This window comes from Coffea arabica, chromosome 11e (assembly GCF_036785885.1).
Source record: "Coffea arabica cultivar ET-39 chromosome 11e, Coffea Arabica ET-39 HiFi, whole genome shotgun sequence".
NCBI classification, from domain to species: Eukaryota; Viridiplantae; Streptophyta; class Magnoliopsida; order Gentianales; family Rubiaceae; genus Coffea; species Coffea arabica.
In genome coordinates this window covers 41,116,294-41,141,793 of record NC_092331.1, presented here as the reverse complement: position 1 = coordinate 41,141,793, position 25,500 = coordinate 41,116,294, and the positions used below count along the sequence as shown (strand labels likewise).

The 25,500-nt window shown below is 39.2% G+C and overlaps 20 non-coding genes across 20 annotated transcripts; all 20 read right to left on the bottom strand.

Annotated features, from left to right (window-relative positions):
* Positions 1 to 628: 628 nt before the first annotated feature.
* LOC140030909 (5S ribosomal RNA) lies at positions 629 to 747 on the bottom strand. Its single transcript, XR_011834828.1, has one exon. It is a non-coding gene; the product is annotated as a 5S ribosomal RNA (ribosomal RNA).
* A 1,125-nt stretch (positions 748 to 1,872) lies between these two features.
* On the bottom strand, positions 1,873 to 1,991 carry LOC140030703 (5S ribosomal RNA). The gene has a single exon (XR_011834622.1). It is a non-coding gene; the product is annotated as a 5S ribosomal RNA (ribosomal RNA).
* Positions 1,992 to 3,116: 1,125 nt separating this feature from the next.
* On the bottom strand, positions 3,117 to 3,235 carry LOC140028867 (5S ribosomal RNA). The gene has a single exon (XR_011832772.1). It is a non-coding gene; the product is annotated as a 5S ribosomal RNA (ribosomal RNA).
* Positions 3,236 to 4,359: 1,124 nt separating this feature from the next.
* LOC140030908 (5S ribosomal RNA) lies at positions 4,360 to 4,478 on the bottom strand. Its single transcript, XR_011834827.1, has one exon. It is a non-coding gene; the product is annotated as a 5S ribosomal RNA (ribosomal RNA).
* Positions 4,479 to 5,603: 1,125 nt separating this feature from the next.
* On the bottom strand, positions 5,604 to 5,722 carry LOC140028866 (5S ribosomal RNA). Its single transcript, XR_011832771.1, has one exon. It is a non-coding gene; the product is annotated as a 5S ribosomal RNA (ribosomal RNA).
* A 1,124-nt stretch (positions 5,723 to 6,846) lies between these two features.
* On the bottom strand, positions 6,847 to 6,965 carry LOC140030907 (5S ribosomal RNA). The gene has a single exon (XR_011834826.1). It is a non-coding gene; the product is annotated as a 5S ribosomal RNA (ribosomal RNA).
* A 1,125-nt stretch (positions 6,966 to 8,090) lies between these two features.
* On the bottom strand, positions 8,091 to 8,209 carry LOC140028865 (5S ribosomal RNA). The gene has a single exon (XR_011832770.1). It is a non-coding gene; the product is annotated as a 5S ribosomal RNA (ribosomal RNA).
* Positions 8,210 to 9,334: 1,125 nt separating this feature from the next.
* Positions 9,335 to 9,453, bottom strand: LOC140031224 (5S ribosomal RNA). The gene has a single exon (XR_011835145.1). It is a non-coding gene; the product is annotated as a 5S ribosomal RNA (ribosomal RNA).
* Positions 9,454 to 10,577: 1,124 nt separating this feature from the next.
* LOC140031016 (5S ribosomal RNA) lies at positions 10,578 to 10,696 on the bottom strand. Its single transcript, XR_011834937.1, has one exon. It is a non-coding gene; the product is annotated as a 5S ribosomal RNA (ribosomal RNA).
* Positions 10,697 to 11,831: 1,135 nt separating this feature from the next.
* On the bottom strand, positions 11,832 to 11,950 carry LOC140028864 (5S ribosomal RNA). Its single transcript, XR_011832769.1, has one exon. It is a non-coding gene; the product is annotated as a 5S ribosomal RNA (ribosomal RNA).
* A 1,124-nt stretch (positions 11,951 to 13,074) lies between these two features.
* On the bottom strand, positions 13,075 to 13,193 carry LOC140028863 (5S ribosomal RNA). Its single transcript, XR_011832768.1, has one exon. It is a non-coding gene; the product is annotated as a 5S ribosomal RNA (ribosomal RNA).
* A 1,125-nt stretch (positions 13,194 to 14,318) lies between these two features.
* Positions 14,319 to 14,437, bottom strand: LOC140030722 (5S ribosomal RNA). Its single transcript, XR_011834641.1, has one exon. It is a non-coding gene; the product is annotated as a 5S ribosomal RNA (ribosomal RNA).
* Positions 14,438 to 15,562: 1,125 nt separating this feature from the next.
* Positions 15,563 to 15,681, bottom strand: LOC140028861 (5S ribosomal RNA). The gene has a single exon (XR_011832766.1). It is a non-coding gene; the product is annotated as a 5S ribosomal RNA (ribosomal RNA).
* A 1,125-nt stretch (positions 15,682 to 16,806) lies between these two features.
* Positions 16,807 to 16,925, bottom strand: LOC140028860 (5S ribosomal RNA). The gene has a single exon (XR_011832765.1). It is a non-coding gene; the product is annotated as a 5S ribosomal RNA (ribosomal RNA).
* Positions 16,926 to 18,050: 1,125 nt separating this feature from the next.
* On the bottom strand, positions 18,051 to 18,169 carry LOC140028859 (5S ribosomal RNA). Its single transcript, XR_011832764.1, has one exon. It is a non-coding gene; the product is annotated as a 5S ribosomal RNA (ribosomal RNA).
* A 1,125-nt stretch (positions 18,170 to 19,294) lies between these two features.
* On the bottom strand, positions 19,295 to 19,413 carry LOC140028858 (5S ribosomal RNA). The gene has a single exon (XR_011832763.1). It is a non-coding gene; the product is annotated as a 5S ribosomal RNA (ribosomal RNA).
* Positions 19,414 to 20,538: 1,125 nt separating this feature from the next.
* Positions 20,539 to 20,657, bottom strand: LOC140028857 (5S ribosomal RNA). Its single transcript, XR_011832762.1, has one exon. It is a non-coding gene; the product is annotated as a 5S ribosomal RNA (ribosomal RNA).
* A 1,124-nt stretch (positions 20,658 to 21,781) lies between these two features.
* LOC140030906 (5S ribosomal RNA) lies at positions 21,782 to 21,900 on the bottom strand. Its single transcript, XR_011834825.1, has one exon. It is a non-coding gene; the product is annotated as a 5S ribosomal RNA (ribosomal RNA).
* A 1,125-nt stretch (positions 21,901 to 23,025) lies between these two features.
* LOC140028856 (5S ribosomal RNA) lies at positions 23,026 to 23,144 on the bottom strand. Its single transcript, XR_011832761.1, has one exon. It is a non-coding gene; the product is annotated as a 5S ribosomal RNA (ribosomal RNA).
* Positions 23,145 to 24,269: 1,125 nt separating this feature from the next.
* On the bottom strand, positions 24,270 to 24,388 carry LOC140030721 (5S ribosomal RNA). The gene has a single exon (XR_011834640.1). It is a non-coding gene; the product is annotated as a 5S ribosomal RNA (ribosomal RNA).
* Positions 24,389 to 25,500: the final 1,112 nt, after the last annotated feature.

Below are 25,500 nucleotides of genomic sequence, written 5' to 3'. Positions count from 1 at the left end.
ATTCCAAATCAAATCTAAAATAAATTAAACACCGTAAAAGTGTTTTATCCCAAGCAAAATATAAAATAAATTAAAACAATACAAAAGTGAAAAATAATATAATATATTATTTGTCCAAGTATAATAATTTCAACTTCACACAAATTAAATAAATTCGTTTAGGATTAAGTAATTAATGCCTTTGAAAAAAAGAATAACTTAGTTTAGTTAGATAAATTATTTTTATGTTTATTAAATTATTTTTAATTCGTAAACGGGTCATATCGGGTCATATCAGGTCACCACGGGTTGACCCGAAATCGACCGGTTTTCTTTTCGGGTTCATCGGGTCCAACCCGAATTCCCGAAACCTCAACCCAAACCCATTAATTTCGTGTTAGGTTCGTGTCGTGTTTTCAGGTCGTGTCGAAAATTGCCACCCCTAGTTGCGGTGATACATTTGCGCCGACAAATTTGAGCGACGATCCGGGCTTTGATCGAGCCGTACCGTTCCTGATTTGTCTCGCGCCTTCAGATCCTCCTTCACGCTTCGACAAGAAGCAAAATATTAAGCAATCGTTCCGACGGAGCTAAATTACTACAGGATAAAGAACGAATAGGAAATTTGGATTTCGAAACAAAAAAGAGAGGGGTGCAACACGAGGACTTCCCAGGGGGTCACCCATCCTAGTACTACTCTCGCCCAAGCACGCTTAACTTCGGAGTTCTGATGGGATCCAGTGCATTAATGCTGGTATGATCGCACCCGCCATGTTCCTTTCGCTTTATTCTTTTAAACTACCCCGTCCTGCGAAGCAGTGTGGCTTTTCTAGACCGAAATTCATTTTAAGCGTCAATTCAAGCATTTTCCTCTTATCCTTTTATTTATTTACTTTATATTTTTTTTTGTTATTGATTTGCACCCTGTTTTTTTCCCTCATCCCGCAACTCTAAATTATCATGAAATCAATCCTTCACGCTTGCAGTTAGGGGTGGCAATTCGGGTCCAAATCAGGTTGGCGGGTCGGGTTCGGGTCAACAGACCCGCCAGAAAATCTGTTGACCCGAACCCCGACCCGCCAACCCGTGACGGGTCAGGTATGCTGACCCGAACCCGAAAATTTCAGGTTTACGGGGCGGCGGGTCGACCCGAAATGACCCGAAACTTAATTTTAATTTATTAATTTATCACTGTAATTTCTAATAAAATCAATTTCTCACAAAACTAATTACATAATCAAGTAATAAAAATTTAAATAAATGATTCCAAATCAAATCTAAAATAAATTAAACACCGTAAAAGTGTTTTATCCCAAGCAAAATATAAAATAAATTAAAACAATACAAAAGTGAAAAATAATATAATATATTATTTGTCCAAGTATAATAATTTCAACTTCACACAAATTAAATAAATTCGTTTAGGATTAAGTAATTAATGCCTTTGAAAAAAAGAATAACTTAGTTTAGTTAGATAAAATTATTTTTATGTTTATTAAATTATTTTTAATTCGTAAACGGGTCATATCAGGTCACCACGGGTTGACCCGAAATCGACCGGTTTTCTTTTCGGGTTCATCGGGTCCAACCCGATTCTGACCCGAATTCCCGAAACCTCAACCCAAACCCATTAATTTCGTGTTAGGTTCGTGTCGTGTTTTCAGGTCGTGTCGAAAATTGCCACCCCTAGTTGCGGTGATACATTTGCGCCGACAAATTTGAGCGACGATCCGGGCTTTGATCGAGCCGTACCGTTCCTGATTTGTCTCGCGCCTTCAGATCCTCCTTCACGCTTCGACAAGAAGCAAAATATTAAGCAATCGTTCCGACGGAGCTAAATTACTACAGGATAAAGAACGAATAGGAAATTTGGATTTCGAAACAAAAAAGAAAAGGGTGCAACACGAGGACTTCCCAGGGGGTCACCCATCCTAGTACTACTCTCGCCCAAGCACGCTTAACTTCGGAGTTCTGATGGGATCCGGTGCATTAATGCTGGTATGATCGCACCCGCCATGTTCCTTTCGCTTTATTCTTTTAAACTACCCCGTCCTGCGAAGCAGTGTTGCTTTTCTAGACCGAAATTCATTTTAAGCGTCAATTCAAGCATTTTCCTCTTATCCTTTTATTTATTTACTTTATATTTTTTTTTGTTATTGATTTGCACCCTGTTTTTTTCCCTCATCCCGCAACTCTAAATTATCATGAAATCAATCCTTCACGCTTGCAGTTAGGGGTGGCAATTCGGGTCCAAATCAGGTTGGCGGGTCGGGTTCGGGTCAACAGACCCGCCAGAAAATCTGTTGACCCGAACCCCGACCCGCCAACCCGTGACGGGTCAGGTATGCTGACCCGAACCCGAAAATTTCAGGTTTACGGGGCGGCGGGTCGACCCGAAATGACCCGAAACTTAATTTTAATTTATTACTTTATCACTGTAATTTCTAATAAAATCAATTTCTCACAAAACTAATTACATAATCAAGTAATAAAAATTTAAATAAATGATTCCAAATCAAATCTAAAATAAATTAAACACCGTAAAAGTGTTTTATCCCAAGCAAAATATAAAATAAATTAAAACAATACAAAAGTGAAAAATAATATAATATATTATTTGTCCAAGTATAATAATTTCAACTTCACACAAATTAAATAAATTCGTTTAGGATTAAGTAATTAATGCCTTTGAAAAAAAGAATAACTTAGTTTAGTTAGATAAAATAATTTTTTTGTTTATTAAATTATTTTTAATTCGTAAACGGGTCATATCAGGTCACCACGGGTTGACCCGAAATCGACCGGTTTTCTTTTCGGGTTCATCGGGTCCAACCCGATTCTGACCCGAATTCCCGAAACCTCAACCCAAACCCATTAATTTCGTGTTAGGTTCGTGTCGTGTTTTCAGGTCGTGTCGAAAATTGCCACCCCTAGTTGCGGTGATACATTTGCGCCGACAAATTTGAGCGACGATCCGGGCTTTGATCGAGCCGTACCGTTCCTGATTTGTCTCGCGCCTTCAGATCCTCCTTCACGCTTCGACAAGAAGCAAACTATTAAGCAATCGTTCCGACGGAGCTAAATTACTACAGGATAAAGAACGAATAGGAAATTTGGATTTCGAAACAAAAAAGAGAGGGGTGCAACACGAGGACTTCCCAGGGGGTCACCCATCCTAGTACTACTCTCGCCCAAGCACGCTTAACTTCGGAGTTCTGATGGGATCCGGTGCATTAGTGCTGGTATGATCGCACCCGCCATGTTCCTTTCGCTTTATTCTTTTAAACTACCCCGTCCTGCGAAGCAGTGTGGCTTTTCTAGACCGAAATTCATTTTAAGCGTCAATTCAAGCATTTTCCTCTTATCCTTTTATTTATTTACTTTATATTTTTTTTTGTTATTGATTTGCACCCTGTTTTTTTCCCTCATCCCGCAACTCTAAATTATCATGAAATCAATCCTTCACGCTTGCAGTTAGGGGTGGCAATTCGGGTCCAAATCAGGTTGGCGGGTCGGGTTCGGGTCAACAGACCCGCCAGAAAATCTGTTGACCCGAACCCCGACCCGCCAACCCGTGACGGGTCAGGTATCCTGACCCGAACCCGAAAATTTCAGGTTTACGGGGCGGCGGGTCGACCCGAAATGACCCGAAACTTAATTTTAATTTATTAATTTATCACTGTAATTTCTGATAAAATCAATTTCTCACAAAACTAATTACATAATCAAGTAATAAAAATTTAAATAAATGATTCCAAATCAAATCTAAAATAAATTAAACACCGTAAAAGTGTTTTATCCCAAGCAAAATATAAAATAAATTAAAACAATACAAAAGTGAAAAATAATATAATATATTATTTGTCCAAGTATAATAATTTCAACTTCACACAAATTAAATAAATTCGTTTAGGATTAAGTAATTAATGCCTTTGAAAAAAAGAATAACTTAGTTTAGTTAGATAAAATTATTTTTATGTTTATTAAATTATTTTTAATTCGTAAACGGGTCATATCGGGTCATATCAGGTCACCACGGGTTGACCCGAAATCGACCGGTTTTCTTTTCGGGTTCATCGGGTCCAACCCGAATTCCCGAAACCTCAACCCAAACCCATTAATTTCGTGTTAGGTTCGTGTCGTGTTTTCAGGTCGTGTCGAAAATTGCCACCCCTAGTTGCGGTGATACATTTGCGCCGACAAATTTGAGCGACGATCCGGGCTTTGATCGAGCCGTACCGTTCCTGATTTGTCTCGCGCCTTCAGATCCTCCTTCACGCTTCGACAAGAAGCAAAATATTAAGCAATCGTTCCGACGGAGCTAAATTACTACAGGATAAAGAACGAATAGGAAATTTGGATTTCGAAACAAAAAAGAAAGGGGTGCAACACGAGGACTTCCCAGGGGGTCACCCATCCTAGTACTACTCTCGCCCAAGCACGCTTAACTTCGGAGTTCTGATGGGATCCAGTGCATTAATGCTGGTATGATCGCACCCGCCATGTTCCTTTCGCTTTATTCTTTTAAATTACCCCGTCCTGCGAAGCAGTGTGGCTTTTCTAGACCGAAATTCATTTTAAGCGTCAATTCAAGCATTTTCCTCTTATCCTTTTATTTATTTACTTTATATTTTTTTTTGTTATTGATTTGCACCCTGTTTTTTTCCCTCATCCCGCAACTCTAAATTATCATGAAATCAATCCTTCACGCTTGCAGTTAGGGGTGGCAATTCGGGTCCAAATCAGGTTGGCGGGTCGGGTTCGGGTCAACAGACCCGCCAGAAAATCTGTTGACCCGAACCCCGACCCGCCAACCCGTGACGGGTCAGGTATGCTGATCCGAACCCGAAAATTTCAGGTTTACGGGGCGGCGGGTCGACCCGAAATGACCCGAAACTTAATTTTAATTTATTAATTTATCACTGTAATTTCTAATAAAATCAATTTCTCACAAAAATAATTACATAATCAAGTAATAAAAATTTAAATAAATGATTCCAAATCAAATCTAAAATAAATTAAACACCGTAAAAGTGTTTTATCCCAAGCAAAATATAAAATAAATTAAAACAATACAAAAGTGAAAAATAATATAATATATTATTTGTCCAAGTATAATAATTTCAACTTCACACAAATTAAATAAATTCGTTTAGGATTAAGTAATTAATGCCTTTGAAAAAAAGAATAACTTAGTTTAGTTAGATAAAATTATTTTTATGTTTATTAAATTATTTTTAATTCGTAAACGGGTCATATCAGGTCACCACGGGTTGACCCGAAATCGACCGGTTTTCTTTTCGGGTTCATCGGGTCCAACCCGATTCTGACCCGAATTCCCGAAACCTCAACCCAAACCCATTAATTTCGTGTTAGGTTCGTGTCGTGTTTTCAGGTCGTGTCGAAAATTGCCACCCCTAGTTGCGGTGATACATTTGCGCCGACAAATTTGAGCGACGATCCGGGCTTTGATCGAGCCGTACCGTTCCTGATTTGTCTCGCGCCTTCAGATCCTCCTTCACGCTTCGACAAGAAGCAAACTATTAAGCAATCGTTCCGACGGAGCTAAATTACTACAGGATAAAGAACGAATAGGAAATTTGGATTTCGAAACAAAAAAGAGAGGGGTGCAACACGAGGACTTCCCAGGGGGTCACCCATCCTAGTACTACTCTCGCCCAAGCACGCTTAACTTCGGAGTTCTGATGGGATCCGGTGCATTAGTGCTGGTATGATCGCACCCGCCATGTTCCTTTCGCTTTATTCTTTTAAACTACCCCGTCCTGCGAAGCAGTGTGGCTTTTCTAGACCGAAATTCATTTTAAGCGTCAATTCAAGCATTTTCCTCTTATCCTTTTATTTATTTACTTTATATTTTTTTTTGTTATTGATTTGCACCCTGTTTTTTTCCCTCATCCCGCAACTCTAAATTATCATGAAATCAATCCTTCACGCTTGCAGTTAGGGGTGGCAATTCGGGTCCAAATCAGGTTGGCGGGTCGGGTTCGGGTCAACAGACCCGCCAGAAAATCTGTTGACCCGAACCCCGACCCGCCAACCCGTGACGGGTCAGGTATGCTGACCCGAACCCGAAAATTTCAGGTTTACGGGGCGGCGGGTCGACCCGAAATGACCCGAAACTTAATTTTAATTTATTAATTTATCACTGTAATTTCTAATAAAATCAATTTCTCACAAAAATAATTACATAATCAAGTAATAAAAATTTAAATAAATGATTCCAAATCAAATCTAAAATAAATTAAACACCGTAAAAGTGTTTTATCCCAAGCAAAATATAATATAAATTAAAACAATACAAAAGTGAAAAATAATATAATATATTATTTGTCCAAGTATAATAATTTCAACTTCACACAAATTAAATAAATTCGTTTAGGATTAAGTAATTAATGCCTTTGAAAAAAAGAATAACTTAGTTTAGTTAGATAAAATTATTTTTATGTTTATTAAATTATTTTTAATTCGTAAACGGGTCATATCGGGTCATATCAGGTCACCACGGGTTGACCCGAAATCGACCGGTTTTCTTTTCGGGTTCATCGGGTCCAACCCGAATTCCCGAAACCTCAACCCAAACCCATTAATTTCGTGTTAGGTTCGTGTCGTGTTTTCAGGTCGTGTCGAAAATTGCCACCCCTAGTTGCGGTGATACATTTGCGCCGACAAATTTGAGCGACGATCCGGGCTTTGATCGAGCCGTACCGTTCCTGATTTGTCTCGCGCCTTCAGATCCTCCTTCACGCTTCGACAAGAAGCAAAATATTAAGCAATCGTTCCGACGGAGCTAAATTACTACAGGATAAAGAACGAATAGGAAATTTGGATTTCGAAACAAAAAAGAAAGGGGTGCAACACGAGGACTTCCCAGGGGGTCACCCATCCTAGTACTACTCTCGCCCAAGCACGCTTAACTTCGGAGTTCTGATGGGATCCAGTGCATTAATGCTGGTATGATCGCACCCGCCATGTTCCTTTCGCTTTATTCTTTTAAACTACCCCGTCCTGCGAAGCAGTGTGGCTTTTCTAGACCGAAATTCATTTTAAGCGTCAATTCAAGCATTTTCCTCTTATCCTTTTATTTATTTACTTTATATTTTTTTTTGTTATTGATTTGCACCCTGTTTTTTTCCCTCATCCCGCAACTCTAAATTATCATGAAATCAATCCTTCACGCTTGCAGTTAGGGGTGGCAATTCGGGTCCAAATCAGGTTGGCGGGTCGGGTTCGGGTCAACAGACCCGCCAGAAAATCTGTTGACCCGAACCCCGACCCGCCAACCCGTGACGGGTCAGGTATGCTGACCCGAACCCGAAAATTTCAGGTTTACGGGGCGGCGGGTCGACCCGAAATGACCCGAAACTTAATTTTAATTTATTAATTTATCACTGTAATTTCTAATAAAATCAATTTCTCACAAAACTAATTACATAATCAAGTAATAAAAATTTAAATAAATGATTCCAAATCAAATCTAAAATAAATTAAACACCGTAAAAGTGTTTTATCCCAAGCAAAATATAAAATAAATTAAAACAATACAAAAGTGAAAAATAATATAATATATTATTTGTCCAAGTATAATAATTTCAACTTCACACAAATTAAATAAATTCGTTTAGGATTAAGTAATTAATGCCTTTGAAAAAAAGAATAACTTAGTTTAGTTAGATAAAATTATTTTTATGTTTATTAAATTATTTTTAATTCGTAAACGGGTCATATCAGGTCACCACGGGTTGACCCGAAATCGACCGGTTTTCTTTTCGGGTTCATCGGGTCCAACCCGATTCTGACCCGAATTCCCGAAACCTCAACCCAAACCCATTAATTTCGTGTTAGGTTCGTGTCGTGTTTTCAGGTCGTGTCGAAAATTGCCACCCCTAGTTGCGGTGATACATTTGCGCCGACAAATTTGAGCGACGATCCGGGCTTTGATCGAGCCGTACCGTTCCTGATTTGTCTCGCGCCTTCAGATCCTCCTTCACGCTTCGACAAGAAGCAAAATATTAAGCAATCGTTCCGACGGAGCTAAATTACTACAGGATAAAGAACGAATAGGAAATTTGGATTTCGAAACAAAAAAGAGAGGGGTGCAACACGAGGACTTCCCAGGGGGTCACCCATCCTAGTACTACTCTCGCCCAAGCACGCTTAACTTCGGAGTTCTGATGGGATCCGGTGCATTAGTGCTGGTATGATCGCACCCGCCATGTTCCTTTCGCTTTATTCTTTTAAACTACCCCGTCCTGCGAAGCAGTGTGGCTTTTCTAGACCGAAATTCATTTTAAGCGTCAATTCAAGCATTTTCCTCTTATCCTTTTATTTATTTACTTTATATTTTTTTTTGTTATTGATTTGCACCCTGTTTTTTTCCCTCATCCCGCAACTCTAAATTATCATGAAATCAATCCTTCACGCTTGCAGTTAGGGGTGGCAATTCGGGTCCAAATCAGGTTGGCGGGTCGGGTTCGGGTCAACAGACCCGCCAGAAAATCTGTTGACCCGAACCCCGACCCGCCAACCCGTGACGGGTCAGGTATGCTGACCCGAACCCGAAAATTTCAGGTTTACGGGGCGGCGGGTCGACCCGAAATGACCCGAAACTTAATTTTAATTTATTAATTTATCACTGTAATTTCTGATAAAATCAATTTCTCACAAAACTAATTACATAATCAAGTAATAAAAATTTAAATAAATGATTCCAAATCAAATCTAAAATAAATTAAACACCGTAAAAGTGTTTTATCCCAAGCAAAATATAAAATAAATTAAAACAATACAAAAGTGAAAAATAATATAATATATTATTTGTCCAAGTATAATAATTTCAACTTCACACAAATTAAATAAATTCGTTTAGGATTAAGTAATTAATGCCTTTGAAAAAAAGAATAACTTAGTTTAGTTAGATAAAATTATTTTTATGTTTATTAAATTATTTTTAATTCGTAAACGGGTCATATCAGGTCACCACGGGTTGACCCGAAATCGACCGGTTTTCTTTTCGGGTTCATCGGGTCCAACCCGATTCTGACCCGAATTCCCGAAACCTCAACCCAAACCCATTAATTTCGTGTTAGGTTCGTGTCGTGTTTTCAGGTCGTGTCGAAAATTGCCACCCCTAGTTGCGGTGATACATTTGCGCCGACAAATTTGAGCGACGATCCGGGCTTTGATCGAGCCGTACCGTTCCTGATTTGTCTCGCGCCTTCAGATCCTCCTTCACGCTTCGACAAGAAGCAAAATATTAAGCAATCGTTCCGACGGAGCTAAATTACTACAGGATAAAGAACGAATAGGAAATTTGGATTTCGAAACAAAAAAGAGAGATGTGCAACACGAGGACTTCCCAGGGGGTCACCCATCCTAGTACTACTCTCGCCCAAGCACGCTTAACTTCGGAGTTCTGATGGGATCCGGTGCATTAGTGCTGGTATGATCGCACCCGCCATGTTCCTTTCGCTTTATTCTTTTAAACTACCCCGTCCTGCGAAGCAGTGTGGCTTTTCTAGACCGAAATTCATTTTAAGCGTCAATTCAAGCATTTTCCTTTTATCCTTTTATTTATTTACTTTATATTTTTTTTTGTTATTGATTTGCACCCTGTTTTTTTCCCTCATCCCGCAACTCTAAATTATCATGAAATCAATCCTTCACGCTTGCAGTTAGGGGTGGCAATTCGGGTCCAAATCAGGTTGGCGGGTCGGGTTCGGGTCAACAGACCCGCCAGAAAATCTGTTGACCCGAACCCCGACCCGCCAACCCGTGACGGGTCAGGTATGCTGACCCGAACCCGAAAATTTCAGGTTTACGGGGCGGCGGGTCGACCCGAAATGAACCGAAACTTAATTTTAATTTATTAATTTATCACTGTAATTTCTAATAAAATCAATTTCTCACAAAACTAATTACATAATCAAGTAATAAAAATTTAAATAAATGATTCCAAATCAAATCTAAAATAAATTAAACACCGTAAAAGTGTTTTATCCCAAGCAAAATATAAAATAAATTAAAACAATACAAAAGTGAAAAATAATATAATATATTATTTGTCCAAGTATAATAATTTCAACTTCACACAAATTAAATAAATTCGTTTAGGATTAAGTAATTAATGCCTTTGAAAAAAAGAATAACTTAGTTTAGTTAGATAAAATTATTTTTATGTTTATTAAATTATTTTTAATTCGTAAACGGGTCATATCGGGTCATATCAGGTCACCACGGGTTGACCCGAAATCGACCGGTTTTCTTTTCGGGTTCATCGGGTCCAACCCGAATTCCCGAAACCTCAACCCAAACCTATTAATTTCGTGTTAGGTTCGTGTCGTGTTTTCAGGTCGTGTCGAAAATTGCCACCCCTAGTTGCGGTGATACATTTGCGCCGACAAATTTGAACGACGATCCGGGCTTTGATCGAGCCGTACCGTTCCTGATTTGTCTCGCGCCTTCAGATCCTCCTTCACGCTTCAACAAGAAGCAAAATATTAAGCAATCGTTCTGACGGAGCTAAATTACTACGGGATAAAGAACGAATAGGAAATTTGGATTTCGAAACAAAAAAGAGAGGGGTGCAACACGAGGACTTCCCAGGGGGTCACCCATCCTAGTACTACTCTCGCCCAAGCACGCTTAACTTCGGAGTTCTGATGGGATCCTGTGCATTAGTGCTGGTATGATCGCACCCGCCATGTTCCTTTCGCTTTATTCTTTTAAACTACCCCGTCCTGCGAAGCAGTGTGGCTTTTCTAGACCGAAATTCATTTTAAGCGTCAATTCAAGCATTTTCCTCTTATCCTTTTATTTATTTACTTTATATTTTTTTTTGTTATTGATTTGCACCCTGTTTTTTTCCCTCATCCCGCAACTCTAAATTATCATGAAATCAATCCTTCACGCTTGCAGTTAGGGGTGGCAATTCGGGTCCAAATCAGGTTGGCGGGTCGGGTTCGGGTCAACAGACCCGCCAGAAAATCTGTTGACCCGAACCCCGACCCGCCAACCCGTGACGGGTCAGGTATGCTGACCCGAACCCGAAAATTTCAGGTTTACGGGGCGGCGGGTCGACCCGAAATGACCCGAAACTTAATTTTAATTTATTAATTTATCACTGTAATTTCTAATAAAATCAATTTCTCACAAAACTAATTACATAATCAAGTAATAAAAATTTAAATAAATGATTCCAAATCAAATCTAAAATAAATTAAACACCGTAAAAGTGTTTTATCCCAAGCAAAATATAAAATAAATTAAAACAATACAAAAGTGAAAAATAATATAATATATTATTTGTCCAAGTATAATAATTTCAACTTCACACAAATTAAATAAATTCGTTTAGGATTAAGTAATTAATGCCTTTGAAAAAAAGAATAACTTAGTTTAGTTAGATAAAATTATTTTTATGTTTATTAAATTATTTTTAATTCGTAAACGGGTCATATCGGGTCATATCAGGTCACCACGGGTTGACCCGAAATCGACCGGTTTTCTTTTCGGGTTCATCGGGTCCAACCCGATTCTGACCCGAATTCCCGAAACCTCAACCCAAACCCATTAATTTCGTGTTAGGTTCGTGTCGTGTTTTCAGGTCGTGTCGAAAATTGCCACCCCTAGTTGCGGTGATACATTTGCGCCGACAAATTTGAGCGACGATCCGGGCTTTGATCGAGCCGTACCGTTCCTGATTTGTCTCGCGCCTTCAGATCCTCCTTCACGCTTCGACAAGAAGCAAACTATTAAGCAATCGTTCCGACGGAGCTAAATTACTACAGGATAAAGAACGAATAGGAAATTTGGATTTCGAAACAAAAAAGAGAGGGGTGCAACACGAGGACTTCCCAGGGGGTCACCCATCCTAGTACTACTCTCGCCCAAGCACGCTTAACTTCGGAGTTCTGATGGGATCCGGTGCATTAGTGCTGGTATGATCGCACCCGCCATGTTCCTTTCGCTTTATTCTTTTAAACTACCCCGTCCTGCGAAGCAGTGTGGCTTTTCTAGACCGAAATTCATTTTAAGCGTCAATTCAAGCATTTTCCTCTTATCCTTTTATTTATTTACTTTATATTTTTTTTTGTTATTGATTTGCACCCTGTTTTTTTCCCTCATCCCGCAACTCTAAATTATCATGAAATCAATCCTTCACGCTTGCAGTTAGGGGTGGCAATTCGGGTCCAAATCAGGTTGGCGGGTCGGGTTCGGGTCAACAGACCCGCCAGAAAATCTGTTGACCCGAACCCCGACCCGCCAACCCGTGACAGGTCAGGTATGCTGACCCGAACCCGAAAATTTCAGGTTTACGGGGCGGCGGGTCGACCCGAAATGACCCGAAACTTAATTTTAATTTATTAATTTATCACTGTAATTTCTAATAAAATCAATTTCTCACAAAACTAATTACATAATCAAGTAATAAAAATTTAAATAAATGATTCCAAATCAAATCTAAAATAAATTAAACACCGTAAAAGTGTTTTATCCCAAGCAAAATATAAAATAAATTAAAACAATACAAAAGTGAAAAATAATATAATATATTATTTGTCCAAGTATAATAATTTCAACTTCACACAAATTAAATAAATTCGTTTAGGATTAAGTAATTAATGCCTTTGAAAAAAAGAATAACTTAGTTTAGTTAGATAAAATTATTTTTATGTTTATTAAATTATTTTTAATTCGTAAACGGGTCATATCGGGTCATATCAGGTCACCACGGGTTGACCCGAAATCGACCGGTTTTCTTTTCGGGTTCATCGGGTCCAACCCGAATTCCCGAAACCTCAACCCAAACCCATTAATTTCGTGTTAGGTTCGTGTCGTGTTTTCAGGTCGTGTCGAAAATTGCCACCCCTAGTTGCGGTGATACATTTGCGCCGACAAATTTGAGCGACGATCCGGGCTTTGATCGAGCCGTACCGTTCCTGATTTGTCTCGCGCCTTCAGATCCTCCTTCACGCTTCGACAAGAAGCAAAATATTAAGCAATCGTTCCGACGGAGCTAAATTACTACAGGATAAAGAACGAATAGGAAATTTGGATTTCGAAACAAAAAAGAGAGGGGTGCAACACGAGGACTTCCCAGGGGGTCACCCATCCTAGTACTACTCTCGCCCAAGCACGCTTAACTTCGGAGTTCTGATGGGATCCGGTGCATTAGTGCTGGTATGATCGCACCCGCCATGTTCCTTTCGCTTTATTCTTTTAAACTACCCCGTCCTGCGAAGCAGTGTGGCTTTTCTAGACCGAAATTCATTTTAAGCGTCAATTCAAGCATTTTCCTCTTATCCTTTTATTTATTTACTTTATATTTTTTTTTGTTATTGATTTGCACCCTGTTTTTTTCCCTCATCCCGCAACTCTAAATTATCATGAAATCAATCCTTCACGCTTGCAGTTAGGGGTGGCAATTCGGGTCCAAATCAGGTTGGCGGGTCGGGTTCGGGTCAACAGACCCGCCAGAAAATCTGTTGACCCGAACCCCGACCCGCCAACCCGTGACGGGTCAGGTATGCTGACCCGAACCCGAAAATTTCAGGTTTACGGGGCGGCGGGTCGACCCGAAATGACCCGAAACTTAATTTTAATTTATTAATTTATCACTGTAATTTCTGATAAAATCAATTTCTCACAAAACTAATTACATAATCAAGTAATAAAAATTTAAATAAATGATTCCAAATCAAATCTAAAATAAATTAAACACCGTAAAAGTGTTTTATCCCAAGCAAAATATAAAATAAATTAAAACAATACAAAAGTGAAAAATAATATAATATATTATTTGTCCAAGTATAATAATTTCAACTTCACACAAATTAAATAAATTCGTTTAGGATTAAGTAATTAATGCCTTTGAAAAAAAGAATAACTTAGTTTAGTTAGATAAAATTATTTTTATGTTTATTAAATTATTTTTAATTCGTAAACGGGTCATATCAGGTCACCACGGGTTGACCCGAAATCGACCGGTTTTCTTTTCGGGTTCATCGGGTCCAACCCGATTCTGACCCGAATTCCCGAAACCTCAACCCAAACCCATTAATTTCGTGTTAGGTTCGTGTCGTGTTTTCAGGTCGTGTCGAAAATTGCCACCCCTAGTTGCGGTGATACATTTGCGCCGACAAATTTGAGCGACGATCCGGGCTTTGATCGAGCCGTACCGTTCCTGATTTGTCTCGCGCCTTCAGATCCTCCTTCACGCTTCGACAAGAAGCAAAATATTAAGCAATCGTTCCGACGGAGCTAAATTACTACAGGATAAAGAACGAATAGGAAATTTGGATTTCGAAACAAAAAAGAGAGGGGTGCAACACGAGGACTTCACAGGGGGTCACCCATCCTAGTACTACTCTCGCCCAAGCACGCTTAACTTCGGAGTTCTGATGGGATCCGGTGCATTAGTGCTGGTATGATCGCACCCGCCATGTTCCTTTCGCTTTATTCTTTTAAACTACCCCGTCCTGCGAAGCAGTGTGGCTTTTCTAGACTGAAATTCATTTTAAGCGTCAATTCAAGCATTTTCCTCTTATCCTTTTATTTATTTACTTTATATTTTTTTTTGTTATTGATTTGCACCCTGTTTTTTTCCCTCATCCCGCAACTCTAAATTATCATGAAATCAATCCTTCACGCTTGCAGTTAGGGGTGGCAATTCGGGTCCAAATCAGGTTGGCGGGTCGGGTTCGGGTCAACAGACCCGCCAGAAAATCTGTTGACCCGAACCCCGACCCGCCAACCCGTGACGGGTCAGGTATGCTGACCCGAACCCGAAAATTTCAGGTTTACGGGGCGGCGGGTCGACCCGAAATGACCCGAAACTTAATTTTAATTTATTAATTTATCACTGTAATTTCTAATAAAATCAATTTCTCACAAAACTAATTACATAATCAAGTAATAAAAATTTAAATAAATGATTCCAAATCAAATCTAAAATAAATTAAACACCGTAAAAGTGTTTTATCCCAAGCAAAATATAAAATAAATTAAAACAATACAAAAGTGAAAAATAATATAATATATTATTTGTCCAAGTATAATAATTTCAACTTCACACAAATTAAATAAATTCGTTTAGGATTAAGTAATTAATGCCTTTGAAAAAAAGAATAACTTAGTTTAGTTAGATAAAATTATTTTTATGTTTATTAAATTATTTTTAATTCGTAAACGGGTCATATCAGGTCACCACGGGTTGACCCGAAATCGACCGGTTTTCTTTTCGGGTTCATCGGGTCCAACCCGATTCTGACCCGAATTCCCGAAACCTCAACCCAAACCCATTAATTTCGTGTTAGGTTCGTGTCGTGTTTTCAGGTCGTGTCGAAAATTGCCACCCCTAGTTGCGGTGATACATTTGCGCCGACAAATTTGAGCGACGATCCGGGCTTTGATCGAGCCGTACCGTTCCTGATTTGTCTCGCGCCTTCAGATCCTCCTTCACGCTTCGACAAGAAGCAAAATATTAAGCAATCGTTCCGACGGAGCTAAATTACTACAGGATAAAGAACGAATAGGAAATTTGGATTTCGAAACAAAAAAGAGAGGGGTGCAACACGAGGACTTCCCAGGGGGTCACCCATCCTAGTACTACTCTCGCCCAAGCACGCTTAACTTCGGAGTTCTGATGGGATCCGGTGCATTAGTGCTGGTATGATCGCACCCGCCATGTTCCTTTCGCTTTATTCTTTTAAACTACCCCGTCCTGCGAAGCAGTGTGGCTTTTCTAGACCGAAATTCATTTTAAGCGTCAATTCAAGCATTTTCCTCTTATCCTTTTATTTATTTACTTTATATTTTTTTTTGTTATTGATTTGCACCCTGTTTTTTTCCCTCATCCCGCAACTCTAAATTATCATGAAATCAATCCTTCACGCTTGCAGTTAGGGGTGGCAATTCGGGTCCAAATCAGGTTGGCGGGTCGGGTTCGGGTCAACAGACCCGCCAGAAAATCTGTTGACCCGAACCCCGACCCGCCAACCCGTGACGGGTCAGGTATGCTGACCCGAACCCGAAAATTTCAGGTTTACGGGGCGGCGGGTCGACCCGAAATGACCCGAAACTTAATTTTAATTTATTAATTTATCACTGTAATTTCTGATAAAATCAATTTCTCACAAAACTAATTACATAATCAAGTAATAAAAATTTAAATAAATGATTCCAAATCAAATCTAAAATAAATTAAACACCGTAAAAGTGTTTTATCCCAAGCAAAATATAAAATAAATTAAAACAATACAAAAGTGAAAAATAATATAATATATTATTTGTCCAAGTATAATAATTTCAACTTCACACAAATTAAATAAATTCGTTTAGGATTAAGTAATTAATGCCTTTGAAAAAAAGAATAACTTAGTTTAGTTAGATAAAATTATTTTTATGTTTATTAAATTATTTTTAATTCGTAAACGGGTCATATCAGGTCACCACGGGTTGACCCGAAATCGACCGGTTTTCTTTTCGGGTTCATCGGGTCCAACCCGATTCTGACCCGAATTCCCGAAACCTCAACCCAAACCCATTAATTTCGTGTTAGGTTCGTGTCGTGTTTTCAGGTCGTGTCGAAAATTGCCACCCCTAGTTGCGGTGATACATTTGCGCCGACAAATTTGAGCGACGATCCGGGCTTTGATCGAGCCGTACCGTTCCTGATTTGTCTCGCGCCTTCAGATCCTCCTTCACGCTTCGACAAGAAGCAAAATATTAAGCAATCGTTCCGACGGAGCTAAATTACTACAGGATAAAGAACGAATAGGAAATTTGGATTTCGAAACAAAAAAGAGAGGGGTGCAACACGAGGACTTCCCAGGGGGTCACCCATCCTAGTACTACTCTCGCCCAAGCACGCTTAACTTCGGAGTTCTGATGGGATCCGGTGCATTAGTGCTGGTATGATCGCACCCGCCATGTTCCTTTCGCTTTATTCTTTTAAACTACCCCGTCCTGCGAAGCAGTGTGGCTTTTCTAGACCGAAATTCATTTTAAGCGTCAATTCAAGCATTTTCCTCTTATCCTTTTATTTATTTACTTTATATTTTTTTTTGTTATTGATTTGCACCCTGTTTTTTTCCCTCATCCCGCAACTCTAAATTATCATGAAATCAATCCTTCACGCTTGCAGTTAGGGGTGGCAATTCGGGTCCAAATCAGGTTGGCGGGTCGGGTTCGGGTCAACAGACCCGCCAGAAAATCTGTTGACCCGAACCCCGACCCGCCAACCCGTGACGGGTCAGGTATGCTGACCCGAACCCGAAAATTTCAGGTTTACGGGGCGGCGGGTCGACCCGAAATGACCCGAAACTTAATTTTAATTTATTAATTTATCACTGTAATTTCTAATAAAATCAATTTCTCACAAAACTAATTACATAATCAAGTAATAAAAATTTAAATAAATGATTCCAAATCAAATCTAAAATAAATTAAACACCGTAAAAGTGTTTTATCCCAAGCAAAATATAAAATAAATTAAAACAATACAAAAGTGAAAAATAATATAATATATTATTTGTCCAAGTATAATAATTTCAACTTCACACAAATTAAATAAATTCGTTTAGGATTAAGTAATTAATGCCTTTGAAAAAAAGAATAACTTAGTTTAGTTAGATAAAATTATTTTTATGTTTATTAAATTATTTTTAATTCGTAAACGGGTCATATCAGGTCACCACGGGTTGACCCGAAATCGACCGGTTTTCTTTTCGGGTTCATCGGGTCCAACCCGATTCTGACCCGAATTCCCGAAACCTCAACCCAAACCCATTAATTTCGTGTTAGGTTCGTGTCGTATTTTCAGGTCGTGTCGAAAATTGCCACCCCTAGTTGCGGTGATACATTTGCGCCGACAAATTTGAGCGACGATCCGGGCTTTGATCGAGCCGTACCGTTCCTGATTTGTCTCGCGCCTTCAGATCCTCCTTCACGCTTCGACAAGAAGCAAACTATTAAGCAATCGTTCCGACGGAGCTAAATTACTACAGGATAAAGAACGAATAGGAAATTTGGATTTCGAAACAAAAAAGAGAGGGGTGCAACACGAGGACTTCCCAGGGGGTCACCCATCCTAGTACTACTCTCGCCCAAGCACGCTTAACTTCGGAGTTCTGATGGGATCCGGTGCATTAGTGCTGGTATGATCGCACCCGCCATGTTCCTTTCGCTTTATTCTTTTAAACTACCCCGTCCTGCGAAGCAGTGTGGCTTTTCTAGACCGAAATTCATTTTAAGCGTCAATTCAAGCATTTTCCTCTTATCCTTTTATTTATTTACTTTATATTTTTTTTTGTTATTGATTTGCACCCTGTTTTTTTCCCTCATCCCGCAACTCTAAATTATCATGAAATCAATCCTTCACGCTTGCAGTTAGGGGTGGCAATTCGGGTCCAAATCAGGTTGGCGGGTCGGGTTCGGGTCAACAGACCCGCCAGAAAATCTGTTGACCCGAACCCCGACCCGCCAACCCGTGACGGGTCAGGTATGCTGACCCGAACCCGAAAATTTCAGGTTTACGGGGCGGCGGGTCGACCCGAAATGACCCGAAACTTAATTTTAATTTATTAATTTATCACTGTAATTTCTAATAAAATCAATTTCTCACAAAACTAATTACATAATCAAGTAATAAAAATTTAAATAAATGATTCCAAATCAAATCTAAAATAAATTAAACACCGTAAAAGTGTTTTATCCCAAGCAAAATATAAAATAAATTAAAACAATACAAAAGTGAAAAATAATATAATATATTATTTGTCCAAGTATAATAATTTCAACTTCACACAAATTAAATAAATTCGTTTAGGATTAAGTAATTAATGCCTTTGAAAAAAAGAATAACTTAGTTTAGTTAGATAAAATTATTTTTATGTTTATTAAATTATTTTTAATTCGTAAACGGGTCATATCAGGTCACCACGGGTTGACCCGAAATCGACCGGTTTTCTTTTCGGGTTCATCGGGTCCAACCCGATTCTGACCCGAATTCCCGAAACCTCAACCCAAACCCATTAATTTCGTGTTAGGTTCGTGTCGTGTTTTCAGGTCGTGTCGAAAATTGCCACCCCTAGTTGCGGTGATACATTTGCGCCGACAAATTTGAGCGACGATCCGGGCTTTGATCGAGCCGTACCGTTCCTGATTTGTCTCGCGCCTTCAGATCCTCCTTCACGCTTCGACAAGAAGCAAAATATTAAGCAATCGTTCCGACGGAGCTAAATTACTACAGGATAAAGAACGAATAGGAAATTTGGATTTCGAAACAAAAAAGAGAGGGGTGCAACACGAGGACTTCCCAGGGGGTCACCCATCCTAGTACTACTCTCGCCCAAGCACGCTTAACTTCGGAGTTCTGATGGGATCCGGTGCATTAGTGCTGGTATGATCGCACCCGCCATGTTCCTTTCGCTTTATTCTTTTAAACTACCCCGTCCTGCGAAGCAGTGTGGCTTTTCTAGACCGAAATTCATTTTAAGCGTCAATTCAAGCATTTTCCTCTTATCCTTTTATTTATTTACTTTATATTTTTTTTTGTTATTGATTTGCACCCTGTTTTTTTCCCTCATCCCGCAACTCTAAATTATCATGAAATCAATCCTTCACGCTTGCAGTTAGGGGTGGCAATTCGGGTCCAAATCAGGTTGGCGGGTCGGGTTCGGGTCAACAGACCCGCCAGAAAATCTGTTGACCCGAACCCCGACCCGCCAACCCGTGACGGGTCAGGTATGCTGACCCGAACCCGAAAATTTCAGGTTTACGGGGCGGCGGGTCGACCCGAAATGACCCGAAACTTAATTTTAATTTATTAATTTATCACTGTAATTTCTAATAAAATCAATTTCTCACAAAACTAATTACATAATCAAGTAATAAAAATTTAAATAAATGATTCCAAATCAAATCTAAAATAAATTAAACACCGTAAAAGTGTTTTATCCCAAGCAAAATATAAAATAAATTAAAACAATACAAAAGTGAAAAATAATATAATATATTATTTGTCCAAGTATAATAATTTCAACTTCACACAAATTAAATAAATTCGTTTAGGATTAAGTAATTAATGCCTTTGAAAAAAAGAATAACTTAGTTTAGTTAGATAAAATTATTTTTATGTTTATTAAATTATTTTTAATTCGTAAACGGGTCATATCAGGTCACCACGGGTTGACCCGAAATCGACCGGTTTTCTTTTCGGGTTCATCGGGTCCAACCCGATTCTGACCCGAATTCCCGAAACCTCAACCCAAACCCATTAATTTCGTGTTAGGTTCGTGTCGTGTTTTCAGGTCGTGTCGAAAATTGCCACCCCTAGTTGCGGTGATACATTTGCGCCGACAAATTTGAGCGACGATCCGGGCTTTGATCGAGCCGTACCGTTCCTGATTTGTCTCGCGCCTTCAGATCCTCCTTCACGCTTCGACAAGAAGCAAACTATTAAGCAATCGTTCCGACGGAGCTAAATTACTACAGGATAAAGAACGAATAGGAAATTTGGATTTCGAAACAAAAAAGAGAGGGGTGCAACACGAGGACTTCCCAGGGGGTCACCCATCCTAGTACTACTCTCGCCCAAGCACGCTTAACTTCGGAGTTCTGATGGGATCCGGTGCATTAGTGCTGGTATGATCGCACCCGCCATGTTCCTTTCGCTTTATTCTTTTAAACTACCCCGTCCTGCGAAGCAGTGTGGCTTTTCTAGACCGAAATTCATTTTAAGCGTCAATTCAAGCATTTTCCACTTATCCTTTTATTTATTTACTTTATATTTTTTTTTGTTATTGATTTGCACCCTGTTTTTTTCCCTCATCCCGCAACTCTAAATTATCATGAAATCAATCCTTCACGCTTGCAGTTAGGGGTGGCAATTCGGGTCCAAATCAGGTTGGCGGGTCGGGTTCGGGTCAACAGACCCGCCAGAAAATCTGTTGACCCGAACCCCGACCCGCCAACCCGTGACGGGTCAGGTATGCTGACCCGAACCCGAAAATTTCAGGTTTACGGGGCGGCGGGTCGACCCGAAATGACCCGAAACTTAATTTTAATTTATTAATTTATCACTGTAATTTCTAATAAAATCAATTTCTCACAAAACTAATTACATAATCAAGTAATAAAAATTTAAATAAATGATTCCAAATCAAATCTAAAATAAATTAAACACCGTAAAAGTGTTTTATCCCAAGCAAAATATAAAATAAATTAAAACAATACAAAAGTGAAAAATAATATAATATATTATTTGTCCAAGTATAATAATTTCAACTTCACACAAATTAAATAAATTCGTTTAGGATTAAGTAATTAATGCCTTTGAAAAAAAGAATAACTTAGTTTAGTTAGATAAAATTATTTTTATGTTTATTAAATTATTTTTAATTCGTAAACGGGTCATATCGGGTCATATCAGGTCACCACGGGTTGACCCGAAATCGACCGGTTTTCTTTTCGGGTTCATCGGGTCCAACCCGAATTCCCGAAACCTCAACCCAAACCCATTAATTTCGTGTTAGGTTCGTGTCGTGTTTTCAGGTCGTGTCGAAAATTGCCACCCCTAGTTGCGGTGATACATTTGCGCCGACAAATTTGAGCGACGATCCGGGCTTTGATCGAGCCGTACCGTTCCTGATTTGTCTCGCGCCTTCAGATCCTCCTTCACGCTTCGACAAGAAGCAAAATATTAAGCAATCGTTCCGACGGAGCTAAATTACTACAGGATAAAGAACGAATAGGAAATTTGGATTTCGAAACAAAAAAGAAAGGGGTGCAACACGAGGACTTCCCAGGGGGTCACCCATCCTAGTACTACTCTCGCCCAAGCACGCTTAACTTCGGAGTTCTGATGGGATCCAGTGCATTAATGCTGGTATGATCGCACCCGCCATGTTCCTTTCGCTTTATTCTTTTAAACTACCCCGTCCTGCGAAGCAGTGTGGCTTTTCTAGACCGAAATTCATTTTAAGCGTCAATTCAAGCATTTTCCTCTTATCCTTTTATTTATTTACTTTATATTTTTTTTTGTTATTGATTTGCACCCTGTTTTTTTCCCTCATCCCGCAACTCTAAATTATCATGAAATCAATCCTTCACGCTTGCAGTTAGGGGTGGCAATTCGGGTCCAAATCAGGTTGGCGGGTCGGGTTCGGGTCAACAGACCCGCCAGAAAATCTGTTGACCCGAACCCCGACCCGCCAACCCGTGACGGGTCAGGTATGCTGACCCGAACCCGAAAATTTCAGGTTTACGGGGCGGCGGGTCGACCCGAAATGACCCGAAACTTAATTTTAATTTATTAATTTATCACTGTAATTTCTAATAAAATCAATTTCTCACAAAACTAATTACATAATCAAGTAATAAAAATTTAAATAAATGATTCCAAATCAAATCTAAAATAAATTAAACACCGTAAAAGTGTTTTATCCCAAGCAAAATATAAAATAAATTAAAACAATACAAAAGTGAAAAATAATATAATATATTATTTGTCCAAGTATAATAATTTCAACTTCACACAAATTAAATAAATTCGTTTAGGATTAAGTAATTAATGCCTTTGAAAAAAAGAATAACTTAGTTTAGTTAGATAAAATTATTTTTATGTTTATTAAATTATTTTTAATTCGTAAACGGGTCATATCAGGTCACCACGGGTTGACCCGAAATCGACCGGTTTTCTTTTCGGGTTCATCGGGTCCAACCCGATTCTGACCCGAATTCCCGAAACCTCAACCCAAACCCATTAATTTCGTGTTAGGTTCGTGTCGTGTTTTCAGGTCGTGTCGAAAATTGCCACCCCTAGTTGCGGTGATACATTTGCGCCGACAAATTTGAGCGACGATCCGGGCTTTGATCGAGCCGTACCGTTCCTGATTTGTCTCGCGCCTTCAGATCCTCCTTCACGCTTCGACAAGAAGCAAAATATTAAGCAATCGTTCCGACGGAGCTAAATTACTACAGGATAAAGAACGAATAGGAAATTTGGATTTCGAAACAAAAAAGAGAGGGGTGCAACACGAGGACTTCCCAGGGGGTCACCCATCCTAGTACTACTCTCGCCCAAGCACGCTTAACTTCGGAGTTCTGATGGGATCCGGTGCATTAGTGCTGGTATGATCGCACCCGCCATGTTCCTTTCGCTTTATTCTTTTAAACTACCCCGTCCTGCGAAGCAGTGTGGCTTTTCTAGACCGAAATTCATTTTAAGCGTCAATTCAAGCATTTTCCTCTTATCCTTTTATTTATTTACTTTATATTTTTTTTTGTTATTGATTTGCACCCTGTTTTTTTCCCTCATCCCGCAACTCTAAATTATCATGAAATCAATCCTTCACGCTTGCAGTTAGGGGTGGCAATTCGGGTCCAAATCAGGTTGGCGGGTCGGGTTCGGGTCAACAGACCCGCCAGAAAATCTGTTGACCCGAACCCCGACCCGCCAACCCGTGACGGGTCAGGTATGCTGACCCGAACCCGAAAATTTCAGGTTTACGGGGCGGCGGGTCGACCCGAAATGACCCGAAACTTAATTTTAATTTATTAATTTATCACTGTAATTTCTAATAAAATCAATTTCTCACAAAACTAATTACATAATCAAGTAATAAAAATTTAAATAAATGATTCCAAATCAAATCTAAAATAAATTAAACACCGTAAAAGTGTTTTATCCCAAGCAAAATATAAAATAAATTAAAACAATACAAAAGTGAAAAATAATATAATATATTATTTGTCCAAGTATAATAATTTCAACTTCACACAAATTAAATAAATTCGTTTAGGATTAAGTAATTAATGCCTTTGAAAAAAAGAATAACTTAGTTTAGTTAGATAAAATTATTTTTATGTTTATTAAATTATTTTTAATTCGTAAACGGGTCATATCAGGTCACCACGGGTTGACCCGAAATCGACCGGTTTTCTTTTCGGGTTCATCGGGTCCAACCCGATTCTGACCCGAATTCCCGAAACCTCAACCCAAACCCATTAATTTCGTGTTAGGTTCGTGTCGTGTTTTCAGGTCGTGTCGAAAATTGCCACCCCTAGTTGCGGTGATACATTTGCGCCGACAAATTTGAGCGACGATCCGGGCTTTGATCGAGCCGTACCGTTCCTGATTTGTCTCGCGCCTTCAGATCCTCCTTCACGCTTCGACAAGAAGCAAAATATTAAGCAATCGTTCCGACGGAGCTAAATTACTACAGGATAAAGAACGAATAGGAAATTTGGATTTCGAAACAAAAAAGAGAGGGGTGCAACACGAGGACTTCACAGGGGGTCACCCATCCTAGTACTACTCTCGCCCAAGCACGCTTAACTTCGGAGTTCTGATGGGATCCGGTGCATTAGTGCTGGTATGATCGCACCCGCCATGTTCCTTTCGCTTTATTCTTTTAAACTACCCCGTCCTGCGAAGCAGTGTGGCTTTTCTAGACCGAAATTCATTTTAAGCGTCAATTCAAGCATTTTCCTCTTATCCTTTTATTTATTTACTTTATATTTTTTTTTGTTATTGATTTGCACCCTGTTTTTTTCCCTCATCCCGCAACTCTAAATTATCATGAAATCAATCCTTCACGCTTGCAGTTAGGGGTGGCAATTCGGGTCCAAATCAGGTTGGCGGGTCGGGTTCGGGTCAACAGACCCGCCAGAAAATCTGTTGACCCGAACCCCGACCCGCCAACCCGTGACGGGTCAGGTATGCTGACCCGAACCCGAAAATTTCAGGTTTACGGGGCGGCGGGTCGACCCGAAATGACCCGAAACTTAATTTTAATTTATTAATTTATCACTGTAATTTCTAATAAAATCAATTTCTCACAAAACTAATTACATAATCAAGTAATAAAAATTTAAATAAATGATTCCAAATCAAATCTAAAATAAATTAAACACCGTAAAAGTGTTTTATCCCAAGCAAAATATAAAATAAATTAAAACAATACAAAAGTGAAAAATAATATAATATATTATTTGTCCAAGTATAATAATTTCAACTTCACACAAATTAAATAAATTCGTTTAGGATTAAGTAATTAATGCCTTTGAAAAAAAGAATAACTTAGTTTAGTTAGATAAAATTATTTTTATGTTTATTAAATTATTTTTAATTCGTAAACGGGTCATATCGGGTCATATCAGGTCACCACGGGTTGACCCGAAATCGACCGGTTTTCTTTTCGGGTTCATCGGGTCCAACCCGATTCTGACCCGAATTCCCGAAACCTCAACCCAAACCCATTAATTTCGTGTTAGGTTCGTGTCGTGTTTTCAGGTCGTGTCGAAAATTGCCACCCCTAGTTGCGGTGATACATTTGCGCCGACAAATTTGAGCGACGATCCGGGCTTTGATCGAGCCGTACCGTTCCTGATTTGTCTCGCGCCTTCAGATCCTCCTTCACGCTTCGACAAGAAGCAAAATATTAAGCAATCGTTCCGACGGAGCTAAATTACTACAGGATAAAGAACGAATAGGAAATT